The following is a 17367-nucleotide window of genomic DNA, read 5'->3' on the forward strand; positions in this document are numbered from 1 at the left end:
GAATAACTCTGAAGTTTATTTAGCAAAAAATACTGACAAATAATGTAAGGCTATTTAGAGTTTTATAATAGGAAACATTTTTAAATGTGTTGATTAAATTATGAGAAATGACTTTGAGTAATCAATATACATTTTATTTTCTAGGGTCAATTATCAGTGCATCAGGCTAATCTTAAAGACAAAATAGATTATGAAAGTAGAGTATTTATATTACTTCTGATATGGTTATATCACAAATTCAGCTGTGCAAGTAAGCATGGATATTATGAACAGATCTCCAATATCCACACTCCATAGGTTACCAAACCTTTAAGAATACTGATAAGCTGGGGGCGGGGGGAATTTAGGAAATTATTCCCATTGGATACTAGTCATATGAGTATAAATCCCTCAGTAGGCTTCAGGAATGGACTTCAAATCCATAAGAGGAAGCATCTTAACATTACAACCAGATGAATGTGTTCAAAACATGAGGAACTTTCTTTTGTTCTAGCCTTGGACAGCAACATTAAAATCTTTGCCATAGCTGTAATAATGGTGAATAATGGTTAGAACATCAATCACGTTGCTGCTTAGCAGACATTGTTATACCTCAAAAGGTCTGCTCATATTACTTGCTTAAAAAAAACCAATCAAACAAAGCAAGTGACATTACTCACAATATAATGCATTATATCGACCCCAGCTATTCACCCTTTCTTACAAAAGCATATAGTTCAACTTGGCACTGATTAGAAGCAGAGGTTAGTGATTTATACAGAATTAATATAGCTTCACTACAAATGCATTATTTGTATGTGATTAATCATCCTAGGCGAACTGACTAATAATGAGGGAATAAATGTTATTTAACAAAGTTTCTATAGAGAAAAAAAGCTACATCTTTGAGATTCTACATTGAATCCAGTTCCTTGTTCCTTGAGGATAGTGATGATGAAAAAATAAATTAGATACAACAATATTATGCAATAATAATTATTAAGGGTCTTAATAAATTAGATATAACAATATTATGCAATAATTATTCTTAACGGTCTTAATGCTCTAATAATTATTATGCAATAATTATTTTGGTAGGTCTTAAGCATAAAACCTATCAGGAAAGACATAATGAATTCAATCTGTATAGTCTGGAGGACAGAAGGGAAAAGGGGAACATGATCGAAATGTTTAAATATGTTAAGGGGTTAAATAAGGTTCAGGAGAGAAGTGTTTTTAATAGGAAAGTGAACAAAAGAACAAGGGGACACAATCTGAGATTAGTTGGGGGAAAGATTTGAGAAAATATTATTTTACTGAAAGAGTAGTAGATGCTTGGAACAAACTTCCAGCAGGCGTTGTTGGTAAATCCATAGTAACTGAATATTCCTGGGATAAACATATATCCATCCTAAGATAAAATACAGGAAATAGTATAAGGGCAGACTAGATGGACCATGAGGTCTTTTTCTGCCGTCAATCTTCTATGTTTCTATGTTTCTATTAACTCTAGTGAGTTTAGCAACATAGACTATCTATTATTTAATTGGTTGGTTGGTTTATTGCAAACTACATTTACCCCTCTTTTTGCTATGAAAATCTCAAGGCAATTTATATGACTCTGCGATCTTTTCTTCTACTTTCTCCCATGTTAACCTTTGACAACTCTAGTTAACATGAAAGCTATGAAATACTCCAGGGTCAACTAAAGAGTTTCATAGTTGAATGAGAGGTGATCCAAGTACTTGCCTGTCCTGTCTACAGTCTCTGTTTATTTGTGGTTTTAAATCAAAGGAGAAAGATTGTGTTGAGATTCTAATTCCTTTCTGAGGATGTATTTGAGACTTAAATTGTGCTTTCTGGAGATCATCTGCTTTTCCTGGATTGCACCACTTCAGGAGAAGGTTATGGAAAATGTGGAGACCTACCTGCACATAGACAAAGGGAAACAGTTTGTCCTTTAAAAATTACCACTCTAGGAAGGCTACTTTAATACTCACTAGATTGTTCCATAAATAATGTTATTTTTATAAGTTAAAATATCCAGTTTCCGACCTAGAAGTGTAAATGTACAGTGCAATGGCAGCTATATACTGTAATGCATTTTTCCATATTATACTTCGCTATTCAATGATAAGCTATTGCTTAAACTAATGTATTGTATCTAGTTATCTGAAGTAAAATTAATACAGAATAATATATCAAGGTCAATGGAGAACAGCACTTCAAAACAACATCCCTAATCGGATAGAGAAAAGTAATCTCCAAACATATATAAAAATAACTTTAAATTAAAGAAGATGAATAAACATATTTAAGGTATCTTTTAACAACAGTTTTTGGGAGGGCTTAATTAGAATATAACCACATATATCTTCAATCCAGTAATGGGCTATTCATTAGTTTGAGCCAATTAGCAAGGGTACCACTCAAGTGCTTTCTAGAAGAAGAGATTATATGAATTGCTTTATTATAATAAAGCATTATAAATAATTGGATGTCAACACACAAGAAACCCATTAGTGCAAATAAACTGCTAATTAATTTAAATTATGCTTTGACATTTGAGCAATACTGACTTCTTCAATGTCAGCTACTTGAAATCTCATGGTTTTTTGTACTTGTCTTTTTTTGTCCTTCAGTTTGAAAGAAAGTTCTCTATGCAACTACGTTGACCTCCTCTGGTGTCTTTTGAGATGTGTGAGATGTAGCTGCCCTCAGATGATTCGGATGTAAAAAGTAAACATATCTAATGGGTTCAGAGTTATATACAATATTATTTCAATATTAATCTCTGATGAAGTTACATTACAAAGAGCAGTTTCTGACAGCTGTGAGGGAAAAACTTCTATCATGTTGAAATATACATGTTATTCTGGGAGGAGGAGCAAGCCAATGGCTCCTCCCTTCTCACAATATATATGAACTAAGAATTAAACTATTTTCATTCCTTTGTAACATTGATTCTCCTGTTAGAGAAACTATTGACTAAAAATTCCAGCTTAATGTGTTACTATGCATTTTGCTGATACCAAGGAAGTTCATGTATAGTGCAAAGTCAAGTTTAGCATAACAGATTTGTTTACAATAAACTGAATGTTCTTTCTGCTCTTTCCACTCTTTGTGAAAGAACTAAATAACTGTTTATTTCCATCTTTACTTCTGACTCTCTTTCTTACATCCTCTAAACAATAGGTTCAGAGTTCCTCAGCAAAAAGTAACAATCCCACTAAAAATCAATGAGAGTTCATCACACACTTTTCCCATGAACTATTTTTATTATTTCATACATGCTGTCTTATGGACGTTTTCTATGGGAGCTAAATATCCTTATAAAATTCCATTGAAATTTAGAAGAGCTGTCTTTCGGCAAGCGGTTTATTTGGTGAGGAATATGCTTATTAATTTTGTCATTCTCGGCAGTCTCTGTACACAGTTCTCAACATCTGGGATAAAGTTCAGATCAGTCGCAGATTATCTAGAAACCTTTTGAAATGTCAACCACCGTTTCCATTAATTTGAAAGCTAAAACAATACTATTTCTCCATAAACCTCTCAAAATATTTTGGAAGTGAACACTAGAAAATAGCGCCGGCGGACTCACCCCGCTGGCGCAGTTTGCAGGAGGGCCGGGAAGACACCGGACCCCTGGCGGCAGCCATCTTGGATCTCAGCCGAAGTCTCGCGAGGCGAGACTTCGGCCGAGAGTCAGACCAAGCTGGCCTGTATGCTGACGTGTCCGGGCGGGGCTTACCGGCCCTATTTAAGGGCACGTAGGCCCGGGCTCGGCCTTTTCGCCCGGACAGTCAGCAAAAGCAGACACTCGGCTGGGTGCTGCTTGCGGCGGCCATTTTGGGGCGGCCTCGTGTTGCGGCCGCCATTTTGTTGGCCTTGCTGGGTCCGGCGAGAAGGCTTTCGCAATTCATCTCGGTGTCGGCGGTCTCGGCGATGAGCTTTGGCAGCGCGGCGGTGTGCCGCTGGTGGGTCTTGGAGAGGCTCGACGAACTAGAGTGTTGGTGGTCCGGATCGGGCCCGGGCGGACCGCTCCCGCATGCTCCGGCGGCCCTGGGTTGTGCGCCAGAAGAGGAGGCAGCCCAAGCCGGGCAGATGGCCCAGACCGGGCAGATGGCCCAGACCGGGCGGAGGGCCCAGTCGGGGCAGATGGCGGCGTGGCAGGGCCCTGCAAGGATGAGCCCCCCGTGGATGTCTTCAACCCCATATGGGACAGGTGAGGCTGCACCACACATGTCCCCCAATTCACTCCTTCCCTTGCCCGGTCCGGGATTTAACCCACCGGTCTTGAGGAGTGGGGCTAGTTTTATGGGGTCCCCTTCAGGCACATGTAGCCAGGTTTGGGCCCTGCCATCTCAGTCGGCGGTGGCGCCAGCCCCGGGGGTAGTTTTGCCACTGGGGCCTGGGGTGGCTGGGGTGCGGGGTTGGACCCCTCCAGCGCCCATTATTATGCCCCCGTCCCCTTTGGCGTACCCACCGGGGATGGGGGTGTTGAGGATGGGGGCCACCACTGTGTGGGACCCGTTTGCCAGCATTAAGGCGGGGGCCATTCCATGTGGGTTGCCGGCCACTCCCTTGGGGTTCCACCTCCACCCGTCCGTGAAGGAAGCGATTTGGAGGGGGGAATATGTGGACCTCTTCTCCTTATTGAACAGAGAGGTCCCTAAGCAGGACAAAGAGGTAGTGCCCGGGGAGAAACCCAAAAGACTAAAGTCAGCAAATGCTTTAGTTCATGGCTATGTGCGTTCCTGACTTATGCCACGGTCGTGCTTCAGAGGCAGCCTGCGAGGGCCGCTGCCATGCTGAAGTACATAGACTTAATTGCTAGGGCCCATTTCGAGTACAAGGGTACCATCTGGCGCCATTACGACAAAGGTTTTAGGATGCGGGTGGCCTTTGACGCCTCGCTACTATGGGACATCATTGTGCCGGACCTGTGGTTCCAGGCCACATATATGTCAGGCAAGGAAGGGTGTGACCGGACCGATAGCAGTCATTACATGGAGGAGGAGCCCACAGCTTCCACGCCGGCCAAGGCGGCCTCGGGGGGAGAGGGGCAGGGCGCTTCCCCTGCATGTCATGAGTTTGCTGCAAAAGGGGCGTGTTTTCGTCCCTTTTGCAAGTATAAACATGCATGCGGGAATTGTGGGGGGACCCATGCCACCTCTGTGTGCCCCCGCCCCAAGAAGGGGGTGGACAAGAAGGGAGGGGGTCCAGCAGAACCGCCCCCACCTTCTGGGGGAAAAGGGGCCCAGCCCAATTAATTTAAGGGCACTCGAGGGTTGGTTGGTGGACTACCACCCTCGCTCGAGAGCGGCTGCTCTCTTGCTAGGTTTCTCAAAGGGATTCAGGATCCCTTACATGGGGGTTAGGAAAGCCTTCATGTCCGACAACCTCAGGTCGGTTGTGGGACATGAAGACATCGTTAGGGAAAAGATTCGGAAGGAGGCGGCCGAGGGCAGGGTCATCGGGCCTTTCCCGGAGCCGCCATTGGGTGTGGTCCCCAAAAAGGCGAGTGGTGAATTTAGGTTGATTCACCATTTGTCTTTTCCAAAAGGGGAGTCAGTGAATGATTTCATTCCTGACGAACTTTGTTCAGTCCGGTACGCATCCTTTGATGCGGCCGTGGCCATGGTTAGGAAGTGTGGGGTTGGAGCCCTTATGGGTAAATGCGACATTAAGTCGGCATTCCGGCTCCTCCCCATACACCCAGACGACTTCGAGCTGTTGGGCTTCCATTTCGAAGGTGGTTTTTATGTGGACAGGGCTTTACCCATGGGTTGCTCTGTCTCATGCTCTCTTTTTGAGAGCTTTAGCACCTTCTTGGAGTGGGCGCTCAGGAGGCGCAGTGGTCTGGGCTCGGTCGTTCACTACCTTGATGATTTCTTGATGGCGGGGCCTGCACGTTCAGAGCAATGTTTTGCTCTAATGCGGGACTTCGAAGCCCTTTGTGATCAGTTGGGGGTGCCTTTAGCCTCTGAGAAGGCACCCCCTCTGAGAAGACCGAAGGCCCCGCCACCAAGATTACCTTCCTCGGTATTGAATTGGACTCAGAGGAGCAATCTTCTAGATTGCCCCTGGATAAGTTGACTAAAATCAGGGGTAAGCTCGATACAGTTCTGGGCTGCAGGAAGGTCACTCTTCGGCAGCTCCAGGAACTAGCTGGGATACTTAATTTTGCCTGCCGGGTCGTTGTGCCGGGCAGGGCTTTTTCTAGGAGGTTATATACTGCGATGAAGGGGCTCCGTTTGCCCCATCATCGTACCCGCTTATGTGCAGGGGTCAGGGCTGACCTCTGCGTGTGGCGGGAGTTTTTAGACCAATTTAATGGGCTGTCTTTTTGGAGGCACAGGTTTCTTTTGGAAGCTGAGTTGCAGCTCTGCTCCGATGCCGCAGGGACTTGTGGTTTTGGGGTAGTGTTAGGTGACCAGTGGTGCTGGTCGGCTTGGCCTCCGGAATGGAGTGCCTCTTCATTGGTTAAGGATTTGACTTTTTTGGAGCTCTTCCCCTTGCTAGTGGCCCTAGAGCTGTGGGGGGAGCAGTTTAGGGACAAGACTGTGCATTTTTGGTGCGACAACCTAGCGGTTGTCCATGTTGTGAACGCCCTGTCCTCTAAGAGCGACAGGGTCATGCAGCTTGTCCGCCATTTTGTGCACAGGTCCTTGTCCCTAAACACATTGTTTTTGGCTAGGCATGTCCCCGGGTTAGATAACGGGGTTGCTGACGCCTTGTCCCGTGGTCAGTTGTCCATGTTTCGGACCCTGGCCCCGTGGGCCCGAGAGTCGCCAGAGGCTTTCCCCGGCCACCTTTGGAGCCTGGGCGGGCTCCCGAGCAGTGATAGCACCGGGCACCCTGAGGGCTTACCACCATGCAGGTAAGGAGTTTGGGGATTTCAGGCAGGATAGGGGTTACCCCCAGAGTTGGCCTGCCCCAGTGGAGCACCTGGCAGAATTTTGTGTCCAGCTTAGGCAGCGTGGCCTTTCAGTTAGAACAATTAGGTCCAGGTTAGCCGGCCTCGCCTTTCTGTCCAAGGCGGGGGGGGGGGGGGGGGTTGTAGATTTTTCTGGTGACTTCCGCATTCGGAAGATGCTGGAAGGCTGGATGAGGGAGCGACTGGGGGCCCCTTGTGACACTCATCAGGCCCTGACGGTTCAGCAACTGTCCCTGATTAATCAGGCTTTAGACAGTCTGTGTGGCTCCTTGTATGAGGCCCGTCTTTTTAGGGCAGCGACTTGTGTCATGTTTTTTGGGGCCCTCAGGGTCAGTGAGGCCATGGCCTCCTCTCAAGCTGACACGTCGCTCCGCGCCTTCCAGTACGCTGATCTAACCTTTAGGCGGGGGGGGGTATCCCTTGTAGTAAGGCATTCTAAGACAGATCAGCTGCACAGAGGGGTTTGCATTGAGCTCAGCGCGGCCGCCGACCAGTCTGTGTGTCCGGTGGCCGCCTTACTGCATTATTGTAGCTTGCGAGGGGCGGGGCAAGGGTACCTTTTTAAACATCAGGACGGTACCCCTTTGGCCCGTTATCAATTCTGGGTGTTAGTGTCCAGGGCAATGGCTCACGTAGGCATGGATCCCGCTGGCTATGGAACGCATTCGTTCCGTATCGGCGGCGCCACTAGCGCGGCACTTTCTGGTTTCCCGGCCCAGCGGCATATTTGGGTTATGTTAGGCCCGCTGAGGATTCTGGGCAGGGCTTAGGCTAGGTAACCTCTCTGTGTCCTCTTCCAGGTCCCCATGCCAATACGAAACCGACGGCGCTGCTGTGCGGCCACAGCATGATATTTTGGGCCGGCCGCTCAGCAGCCAGAAGCGCCATCGGGACCCAATTGTCATTGGGACGGTGGGTCAAGGTCGTTTGGATGGGCCGAAGAGGTATGTGGTAGGAGGAACTCCTGCCGACGTTGCTGGGAGGACGGCATCCCATTGCTGCGCCCAGATGGCTGGTCTTGCACCTCGGTGGCAATGACCTGTGCCTGCTTGGGGGTCTACCATTGATCATCCAGGCGAGCGAAGACCTGCGGCGGCTTCGCACGGTGTGGCCAACCACGCAAGTGGTGTGGTCAGAGATCCTCCCGAGGATCACGTGGAGGGACGCCATTTCCCTTAGGGCCATTCACCGGGTCAGGCATAGAGTAAATAAGGCCCTGGGACGGATACTCAGGGAACTAGGTGGGGTTGTAGTGGCCCATCCCCTCATCACTGTAGATCGGCCGTGGCTTTCCGGGCCGATGGCGTTCACCTGTCAGAACAGGGGAATGCCATTTTCTTACAGGACCTGCAGTGGTCTCTGCGTGAGCTGGCGCAGCTAGAGGGGGGAGTCGGGGGGCCAAGATAGAGATCTGACCCCCGCTCCGTGGCGGGTTAGGGGCGGAAAACTGGGTGGTGGTTTAGCAACTGCGTGTTCTCCTTTGGGCATCTTTGGGGATGATTGACAGGTTCTCTCCAAGCTTGTGGTGGAAGCGACCTGAGCAGTTGGGGGGAACCTGTCTTTGGGTCCCGCACCTTTAAGTCCCCTGTTAGGGGTTAGCCGGCAGGACCCCCCTCATGCAAGTGCATGGCAGGGTCTCAGGTGAGGGAGGGGTCCCTCACCTGGATTAACATGGAGCTACGCCCATAAGTTGCCCAGGAAGTTTATCTGACGTCATTTTCCGCCCCGGAAGCAATTGTTTGACCCTGCAGGTCCATTGTTTGGGTCATAGTTGGTTATGTTAATTTATGCTAATTTAGTTGAATAAATTATGCTAATTTATTATTAATAAAAATGACCCAGTTTAAATCCAGCTCTTGTGTCCGTGTCGTTACTCCGTCTCTTCTGCAAACAACATAGAGCAATGTTCCCTCTAATTTTTTTTCGGTATGGGCAGAAAAGTATAGTGTCTGAGTGGCACATTGGGTGGCATAGAAGCCAAATTAGATAGATTAGATAGATAGATAGATGGATGGATGGATGGATGGATGGATGGATGGATGGATAGAGAGTGAGAGAGTGAGAGACAGACAGACAGACAATTTTTCAGGGCCTATTTTTTTCACAGATGTCAGTGTCACCCAATTATTGCATAATTATTTGGGGCTCAGTCGGTGCTGGGACAGAATAAGGCCCTTTCCCACTATGTTACTATGTTATTCTGGTTGCCTAATTATTGACATCACTAACATACAAAGATTCCAACTGAAATTAGCATGATCATCATCAGCTATATTTTCAAATAGACAGCAATCATTCAACATCCTAAATTTCCTAAGATTAGCCTCTTAAAACAATCATTGCAAATTATAAATCTTTCCCTCTAGAAATACCAATACGTATTTAAGAACTTTAAGTTTAGTCTGTCAGATCAAAAATATTATTTATCAACGTCCAATATATTCATAAATGTATTTAATTATAACTTAAAAAGTCTGGCTCGCCTTAGAGTTCCTCACGTCTATCTCTCATTGATGATTGATGACCATTCTATCTTTGCCTTTGTCCATTCCCTCATTGTCCCATTCGATCTTTGTCAATATCAATCTCTCTTCCTCCCTTCTTCCCTTTCTTTCTCTCTCTCTCTCCCTCTCTTTCTTCCTCTCTTCTCTCTCTTTCCCTCCTTCTTTCTCTTTCTTTCCTTTCTATCTCTCACCCTCTCTTTTTCTCTCTCTTCCTTCCTCTCTTTTCTCTCTCTTTCTCTCCATCCCCCTTTCTCTTTCTTTTCTTTCTATCTCTCCCCCTCTTTTTTCTCTCCCTCTTTCTTTTCTCCTCTTCCTTCCTTTCTTTTCTCTCTCTTTCTCTCGCTCCCTCTTTCTTTCTTTCCTTTCTTTCCCTCCCCCTCTTTTTTCTCCCTCTGCAACCCAGCGCCCTTCTCGTGAACTTTGATGTTGTATCTCTCTTCATCCAAGAGCTTATTAAAAAAGCCTGACAGCTATCCAAAACAAATATAGTAATAATGTATATTTTATTTTATGTACGTTGAGAGCATATGCACCAAGACAAATTCCTTGTGTGTCCAATCACACTTGGCCAATAAAAAATTCTATTCTATTCTATTCTATTCTACCTTGCCTTACAAACTTAATTGCTTCCAGGAAGAGGTTCGTAAGGTGAAAAGTTCGTATGATGAAACAATGTTTCCCATAGGAATCAATGGAAACGCCAATAATGCGTGTAAGCCCATTAGGAAAATCCAAAATATTAAGGCTTTAAAAAAAAAAAAGCGGTGGGCAGACAAAGCTGAAGCGAACGGAGTGGGGGGAGGGAGTCCCAATGAAGCATGGTGAAAAGAGCCTCTCTTGAGCTCCATGAGTCCCTGCCTCCCGTTTTTATCCCCCCCCACTCTGCTCATCTCCCCCACACCTTTCTCCTCCCTTGAGCTCCATGAGTATTTCCCTCCCGTTTTTGTCTCTCCCCCCCCCCCATTCTGCCCAGCGGATCGCCCATTTTTGCGATCTTGGGATTCCCCCGAGGCTCCCCTCAATGGGAAACCCCACCTCCTGACTTCCCCGTTTTTGCAATGCTGTAGGGAAATCCCAGGAGGGGAATCCCAGGATCACAAAAACGGGTGCTCCACTGACAATGGAAGTCTGGAGGTGGGGCTTCCCAGCGAGGGAAGCCTCAGCAAAATCGCATCATTGCAAAAACACAGAAGTCTGGAGGTGGGGTTTCCCATGAAGGGCAGCCTCATGGGAATCCCAAGATCACAAAAACGGGCGCTCCGCTGGCAATGGAAGTCTGGAGGTGGGGTTTCCCAGCGAGGGAAGCCTCAGCAAAATCGCATCATTGCAAAAACACAGAAGTCTGGAGGTGGGGTTTCCCATGAAGGGGAGCCTCATGGGAATCCCAAGATCACAAAAACGGGTGCTTCGCTTGCAACGGAAGTCCGGACGCGGGGCATCCCAGCCGCAGGTTCGTAAGGTGAAAAAAGTTCGTAACAAGAGGCAAAAAAAATCTGAACCCCGGGTTCGTATCTTGAAAAGTTTGTATGATGAGGGGTTCGTATGACAAGGTACCACTGTACAACTCCCTGAAGCACATCTTAGATCTGACCAACCACTGCCTAACGAACACATACATCATCCACAATGGACAAAGATACAAACAGATAGAAAGAGCGTCTATGGGATCACTCCTCTCACCCGTCTCACAAACACAAACTCTGGCTTAGATATGTAGATGACACCTTTGTAATTTTGACACACAGGAAAGAAAAACTGGACAACTTTCTCACACATTTCAAGAGTCTACACCCCAAAGTACAAATCACCATGGAAACAGAAGCCAACAACCAACTCCTCTTTCTCTGAAACCAGGTGAGATAAGAAATAAATGAAAAACTTTTGGGAGAGAAGCCATAGGAACTCCTTCATATTCCCCTTTGGTATCTCCTATGCTGTAAAATAAATAATCCAGAACCTCCAAGTCTGCTGTCTAGGTGACAGATCCTAAGGCATACTCTTTGAAAGTACAGGAAAGGGGGGGAAGCACTTTTACAGCTATGGAATATCTCTGCACAAAATAGTTGTCATTATGTTATAATTCCAAGAGACATATGTTTCCTCTATTACCATCCTACTGAAAATCATTGAGCCAATGTCCTTCAATTGTAAGAATATAATCTGCAACCTTAGTGAATGGTAACCATGGGAGTTCTCTTACAGATAAATGCTAAAAATAGAAGGTAAGAGACTCACGGCTGAGCAAGACTTTCCTACAAAATACTTATGCTAGAAGTGATTTATACAGTAGCTGCTCCAATGACATAGAGAAAATAGGATTGCTGTCAGGTTAATCCAAAGAAGACACAAGGAATTTCTAAGCTGGCAGGTTGAATAAGATTCACAAGGTCCCCTTGCGTAGCTTTCAATGAAGTCTCTTGTTGAATGGGAGGGCTGAGAAGCCTTAATTCATCCTCCTCGGACGGTTCCACCTGTCCATGTGGTCCATGTTAGGCTCTGGGAGGGCATTTTTGGCTTCCAGAGAGCCTCCAGGGGAATGGGAGAGCATTTTTACCCTCCGCCAGCTCCAGGGAAGCCTTTGGAACCTGGGAGAGTGAAACAAGAACCTACTGGACACATCAGAAGTTAGTAAAGAGGCTGTTTCCAGCCTCCATAGGGCCTCTGGGGGTGCGGGGGAAGCTGTTTTCACCCTCCCCAAGCATTGAATTATGGGTGTGGGCACTCACACATGCATGATACCATGCACACAGGCTCTTTTGGCACCTGAGGAAAAAGAAATTCACCATCACTGCCCTAACTTGTTTCAGTAAATTTTCATATATTGTAAGTCCTTCCTCTGGTTTCTTCCCCCTCAGTTCTAAAATATTCAAACAAGTGATGCAATATTAAGTGTCTACAAGAACAATCAGGTGTACTAGGTCCTTAGCAAATTATTTCTTTGAAATTGTACAAGCTTACCCTCTTATGACTTCTGTATTGAAATTCATTCAACAGTACTGTCTGGTTTTCCGGGTTTTTTTAACAAAAGCTCAATATCTTAAAAATCTAAGAGCAAAGAATGATGGATTTTGGAAACTAGACAATTTATTCTTGATAACCTCATAGAAAGTCATACCTGGAAGGAATGGACGAGCTAAAATGTGCTCTAAAAGAACCTATTTATAAAATGATGTTTTTCTGCTACTGGGTGCTTGAAAGAACCCAGTAATGATAGCAAAGTCTAAGAAGTCATAAATCAAACAGGAATAGCTTTCTTTAGCAGGAACATCTTCAGACATTCAGCCTTTTTGGGAGGATGAGTATAGTACTATCGATTAGATTGGCTCCTCAGAGGAAGACAGTAGCAAAAGCCCCATTTCCGCAACAACAGAGACCCTATTTGGGAGTGGGGGGAGGTGAAAAAGCAGATGTCCCAGAAACACATGGAGAGAACTGTTATCCAGTAAAAATCACCTTATGATATAAACTTTTCCTCCTGAAAGGGATTGCAAAATTGAGAATGGGATGGAGAAAATACAGCCAGGATTATTGAGTGTTATACAGTATAGTCAGTAAAGGGGGCAATGAGGACCCTTTAAATGCACCCTTGCCTCCTGTCCAGAGTGCACCTGGCCTTGCTGAGCAAATCAAGGGAAATACTCAAGGTATGGATGTAAAACACAAGGCCCCATTTTGTTTCTTAACTTCTAATCACAGTATTTCAAATTACACCAAACTGGGGTCAAATGGCCAAGTCTTGCCTCAGTAGCAGCATTAGCCAGTCTTTACTCTAGCTAGTCCTGTACTTCAGGATAATGAAAAAATCTAGGGCTTTATTTCCCAGGCCAGCTGAGAGAAGAATTGCTTATTAATTTATTTTTCCGGTGTCTACATCAGCTTCCCCTGACCTAGTGTCCCCTGATGTGTGGGAATTAAATTCCCATTTCCTCTTAGCCAGCATGGCCTTTTCCCGCCATTTTGTTACCTAATTCTCTTTTACTTAATGTCTGTGGCCAAGTCATATGCCTTATGTTGACTCCACGAGACAAAGAGAATCAAATTATGTTTTTTTAAAAAATCCGGTAATATTTTAAGACTTTGTAAAAAAAAAAATCCCTTGAGCCTGCATCACATCCTGTGGGTGAAAAGAGAAGGCATGAAAGAAAATTGAATTTTTTAAATGAACTGTTAATTAATAGGGTGGGGAGGAGAATTCTACTCTGTGGGCTGCTTCCAATTTCCATCTGCAATGGTCTGAAGCAAGTAGCCTGAAGCACAACTCTACGTTTTACTTTCATTCTTATCTAATCTGTTTTATGCAGTCACATGAGAAATATATTTCTTTTCCAAACAATTTTAGTAATCTCAAATGAAACAAACAAAAAGATGATATATTAAATACAGCCAACTAATAAATATCAACATGTTGGATAGCTTCTTTTTCTCCAAACTTTTCCTTATTTGAGGCAAAATAATAATCATCATCATTTTTTTTAAAAAAATATTGCAAGGAGGAACTCTTTCAAGAGAATCTCTTGGGATCCCTTCTCCTAGTTTCCCATTGTCCTTAATAACCTTCAATCTCATGTTCAAAACATCTTTCTACATTGCAAATTAGTGTTATTTAATCTATGCAGTCCTGGTAACTGCAAAAACAGACAGCAATAAAAAAATAATATCTCGTCTGCATCTTTCTACCTACTTATTACTGACATCACTGTAACCTCTTAGTTCTGTTTTTGCACTCAGGTTCTGGGAGTGGCTATTTATATCTTAATTTTTACACTTGGATGCATTTTATTATTAACATGATGCAAAACTAAGCTAAGCATTTGTTTTTATTGGAAGGGAAGCAAAATGGTCTTTGCTTACTAGGGTTATAATCTTTTCACAAGAAAACAAGGACAGTGCTCTACATCCTGGATTACCTAGATAATTGTCTGCTTAGTTTCCCAGATTTCTTCCAGCTAACTCCAAGGATTGTGCATAAGGCAGTACAAATACGACATGGTGAAGTAATATAAAGAGTGCGTTAAAGCAGAAAGGAAAATAGGAAGCAAATATGTGGGAATCTGTTCAAGGTTATGAGAAGTTTGTTGGCTCTCACAAGATCGTTCATGCAAAGTCCTAGGATTTCAGGTGACACTTTGTTAGATTAATAGAAAAAAGGGCATGGTAAATCACAATTTGCACAAACTAGGCAGCAGAGGTGAAGAGGGAGAGGAACAGTGTGGAAGCAGGAAGGAAGCATAATTTTTCATATCCAGGAAAGCTGAACAAGCTTGGGTTCAAGCACATATGGAATCCTGAACCTCTTTTCTCTGGGCCATGATATGATTCTGATAATTATCATAAGAGAATACTGTAACTGGGTTTTCCTTCACTTGTACCTGCCCTCCATACAAGTATCATCTGAGAGTTTGTGTGCCCCATAAGGTTGCCTTCATCTCATTTTCAACCCTTGCAATGGGCTGGACCAATGTTAAAGCTATGTTTCCTCCATATGCTGACAACTACAAGTATATCATATTTTACATGTTTTCATTGCCAATGCTGATGGCAGAACAAATCAAGCAATTCATAGCAGGTGAATCAGCCTGGGACCTACTGGTCATTGCTGCCACTTTGGTCCTTTCATCTTGGACTTCCATTACAGTTTTGTTTTTCTCCCTGTTAAACTTGCCGGAGGTGATTTCATCTCTCTAGAAGGCTATTTCTCAGCCTTAGTAACTTTAATACGTGTGGACTTCAACTCCCAGAATTCCTCAGCCAGTACACATTTTAAAGTTTGTAAGGTTGAGAAAAACTGTTTAGAGTTACTAAAGGAAAATAAAGATTTCTAAGAGCTACCTTTCCAGTTCTAAGATGTTTCAAGAATGCTGCCTTACCATTACAGACAGGTTTGGCTGCCAAAATTTGGTGTGCTGTGATTTATTTTTAACAAGTACTATCAGCAAACACAGTCTTTAGGTCCCTTTTTGGTGATCTTCTGCCTAGTAGCCTCTAAAGATGCCAGGAGTCATCTTAAAAGATTATTATTATTATTATTATTATTATTATTATTATTACTATTATTTATTCAATTTTTATGCCGCCCTTCTCCTTAGACTCAGGACAGCTTACAACATGTTAGCAATAGCAATTTTTAACTGAGCCAGCATATTGCCCCCATAATCCAGGTCCTCATTTTACCCACCTGAGAAGGATGGAAGGCTGAGTCAACCTTGAGCCGGTGATGAGATTTGAACTGCTGACCTACAGATCTACAGTCAGCTTCAGTGGCCTGCAGTATAGCACTCTACCTGCTGCGCCAACCCAGCTCATGTATGTACATCTGGGATACTGGTTTCCAAACCAGCCTAACTATATGTATTGCTAAGTGCTGTGGGTGCTTTTCAAATGGGCCTGTGCCTTCATACCAACTCTCCTCTATTCTAACTCTGAAATACTGCATGAATTACATCATGGCCAAATTGGATACAATGCCTTCTTCTTCAGTCCTACAGGATTGTTATAAAAACATCACTCAGAGCAGCACATATTCCCATGAGAGAATAGCTCTGTACTGTCTGACCCACCTGATCCTCTCTTGCTTTCTTTATATGGATTCTCAAATAACATTTGCCTGTGTTACTTTAAGAAAATACCCTGGCAGAGACCAAGATGCTTATTTGTCACATCTTTTATCTGACCAGAAACCTGAAAAATCTTTCCAAGTTGTCAGATGCTCTCTCGTCTATTTTATTCATCTCCCGTTCCACAAAAGATTAATGCTAATCTTAGTGACTGCCATTATTATTTGGCTTATATTAATATTGTTAAGTTATATTGTGTGATTGTGTTTTATGCCTTTTTACCTATACTGTACTTAAAATTTTAGGTTCTTTTCCCTATTGAAAGAACTAAACACAGCTTAGGTATATTCAGCTAACACATGAATGTAAAAGTAACTCGATTCATATTCTTCTGAGATAAGGTTATAGTATATCTGAACAGGCAAAGGAGAACACAGACAAACAAAAAAGAGAACAAATACAGAGGAAAGCACATACACTAACTGGTTAACTTTCTTGGCATCTAAGACAAAAAATATATTGAAAAAAACTACCAAAAAAGTACTTAGAACTATAGAGATATGAAATTATTTTTTCCATCATTAGAAATTATGTGGTTCCGGTTCAGTCAGTGCCAGTTTGTGGGAATCATCATCTTTTTTTTTTTAAAAAAAATGATTTGGGGGGGTGGGGTTTGATGGGAGATTTTTTTCCAGGGTGCTGAGTTTCTGGTACTGTGCATGTGTCACCATCTTGTTTTCAACTTTTTTTGGGGGGGGGGGATTCAAATTTTTCAGCACTGCATTTGCGCACGAGTGTCCACAAGGCACAGCCACACAGCGCAGGAGGAAGCGAACCGGCAGTGAGGTAAGTTAGAACCTACCCACGCCTCTCATCCATATATGGCTATAGCAACTGGCAGATATTTTCCCACCAACTGATGACATGGAGGATAGATAAACTAGGAAACAAAGTCAGAAGGGACCCACCAAGAGCTTTACCTAACAAGACGTGCACATGATTTAAAAAAAAACCTCGGAGGCAAGTCAGCACAGACAATACAACGCAGGAAGGATAAGGATTGATGCAGGGGCCGCAAATGTTATGCTGACATACTTTTCCACTAACTCAAGGACAAGGGATAGCACTTTAATTCAGTGGTGAGAAACGTTCACAAGCAGCGATGTGGGAGAATACAGAAAGAACAATGAAAATATTGAAAAAGACCAGATGTTGGCAAAGGAAAGGAGGAATACCACAAACAGGGGAAAAAAAGGATTTTAAGCTTGAAGATAACAGTCTATAATTTGAAATTTTTATTGAAATGCCCTAGAAGGGGCTGCCTTTTCCCCTGATCCTACAAACATTTACAAACTGTTTTCCCCCATTGAACTCACACATTATTGTT

At 43.9% G+C, this 17367-nt stretch overlaps 1 protein-coding gene across 3 annotated transcripts in view; it reads right to left on the bottom strand.

The window, feature by feature from the left end:
- The window catches only part of PLCL1 (phospholipase C like 1 (inactive)), a 213032-nt gene that overhangs the window by 55788 nt on the left and 139877 nt on the right, over positions 1 to 17367 (bottom strand). The window lies entirely within an intron of this gene.

The sequence above is a fragment of the Erythrolamprus reginae genome, chromosome 1 (genome assembly GCF_031021105.1).
Source record: "Erythrolamprus reginae isolate rEryReg1 chromosome 1, rEryReg1.hap1, whole genome shotgun sequence".
In the NCBI taxonomy this organism is placed as follows: Eukaryota; Metazoa; Chordata; class Lepidosauria; order Squamata; family Dipsadidae; genus Erythrolamprus; species Erythrolamprus reginae.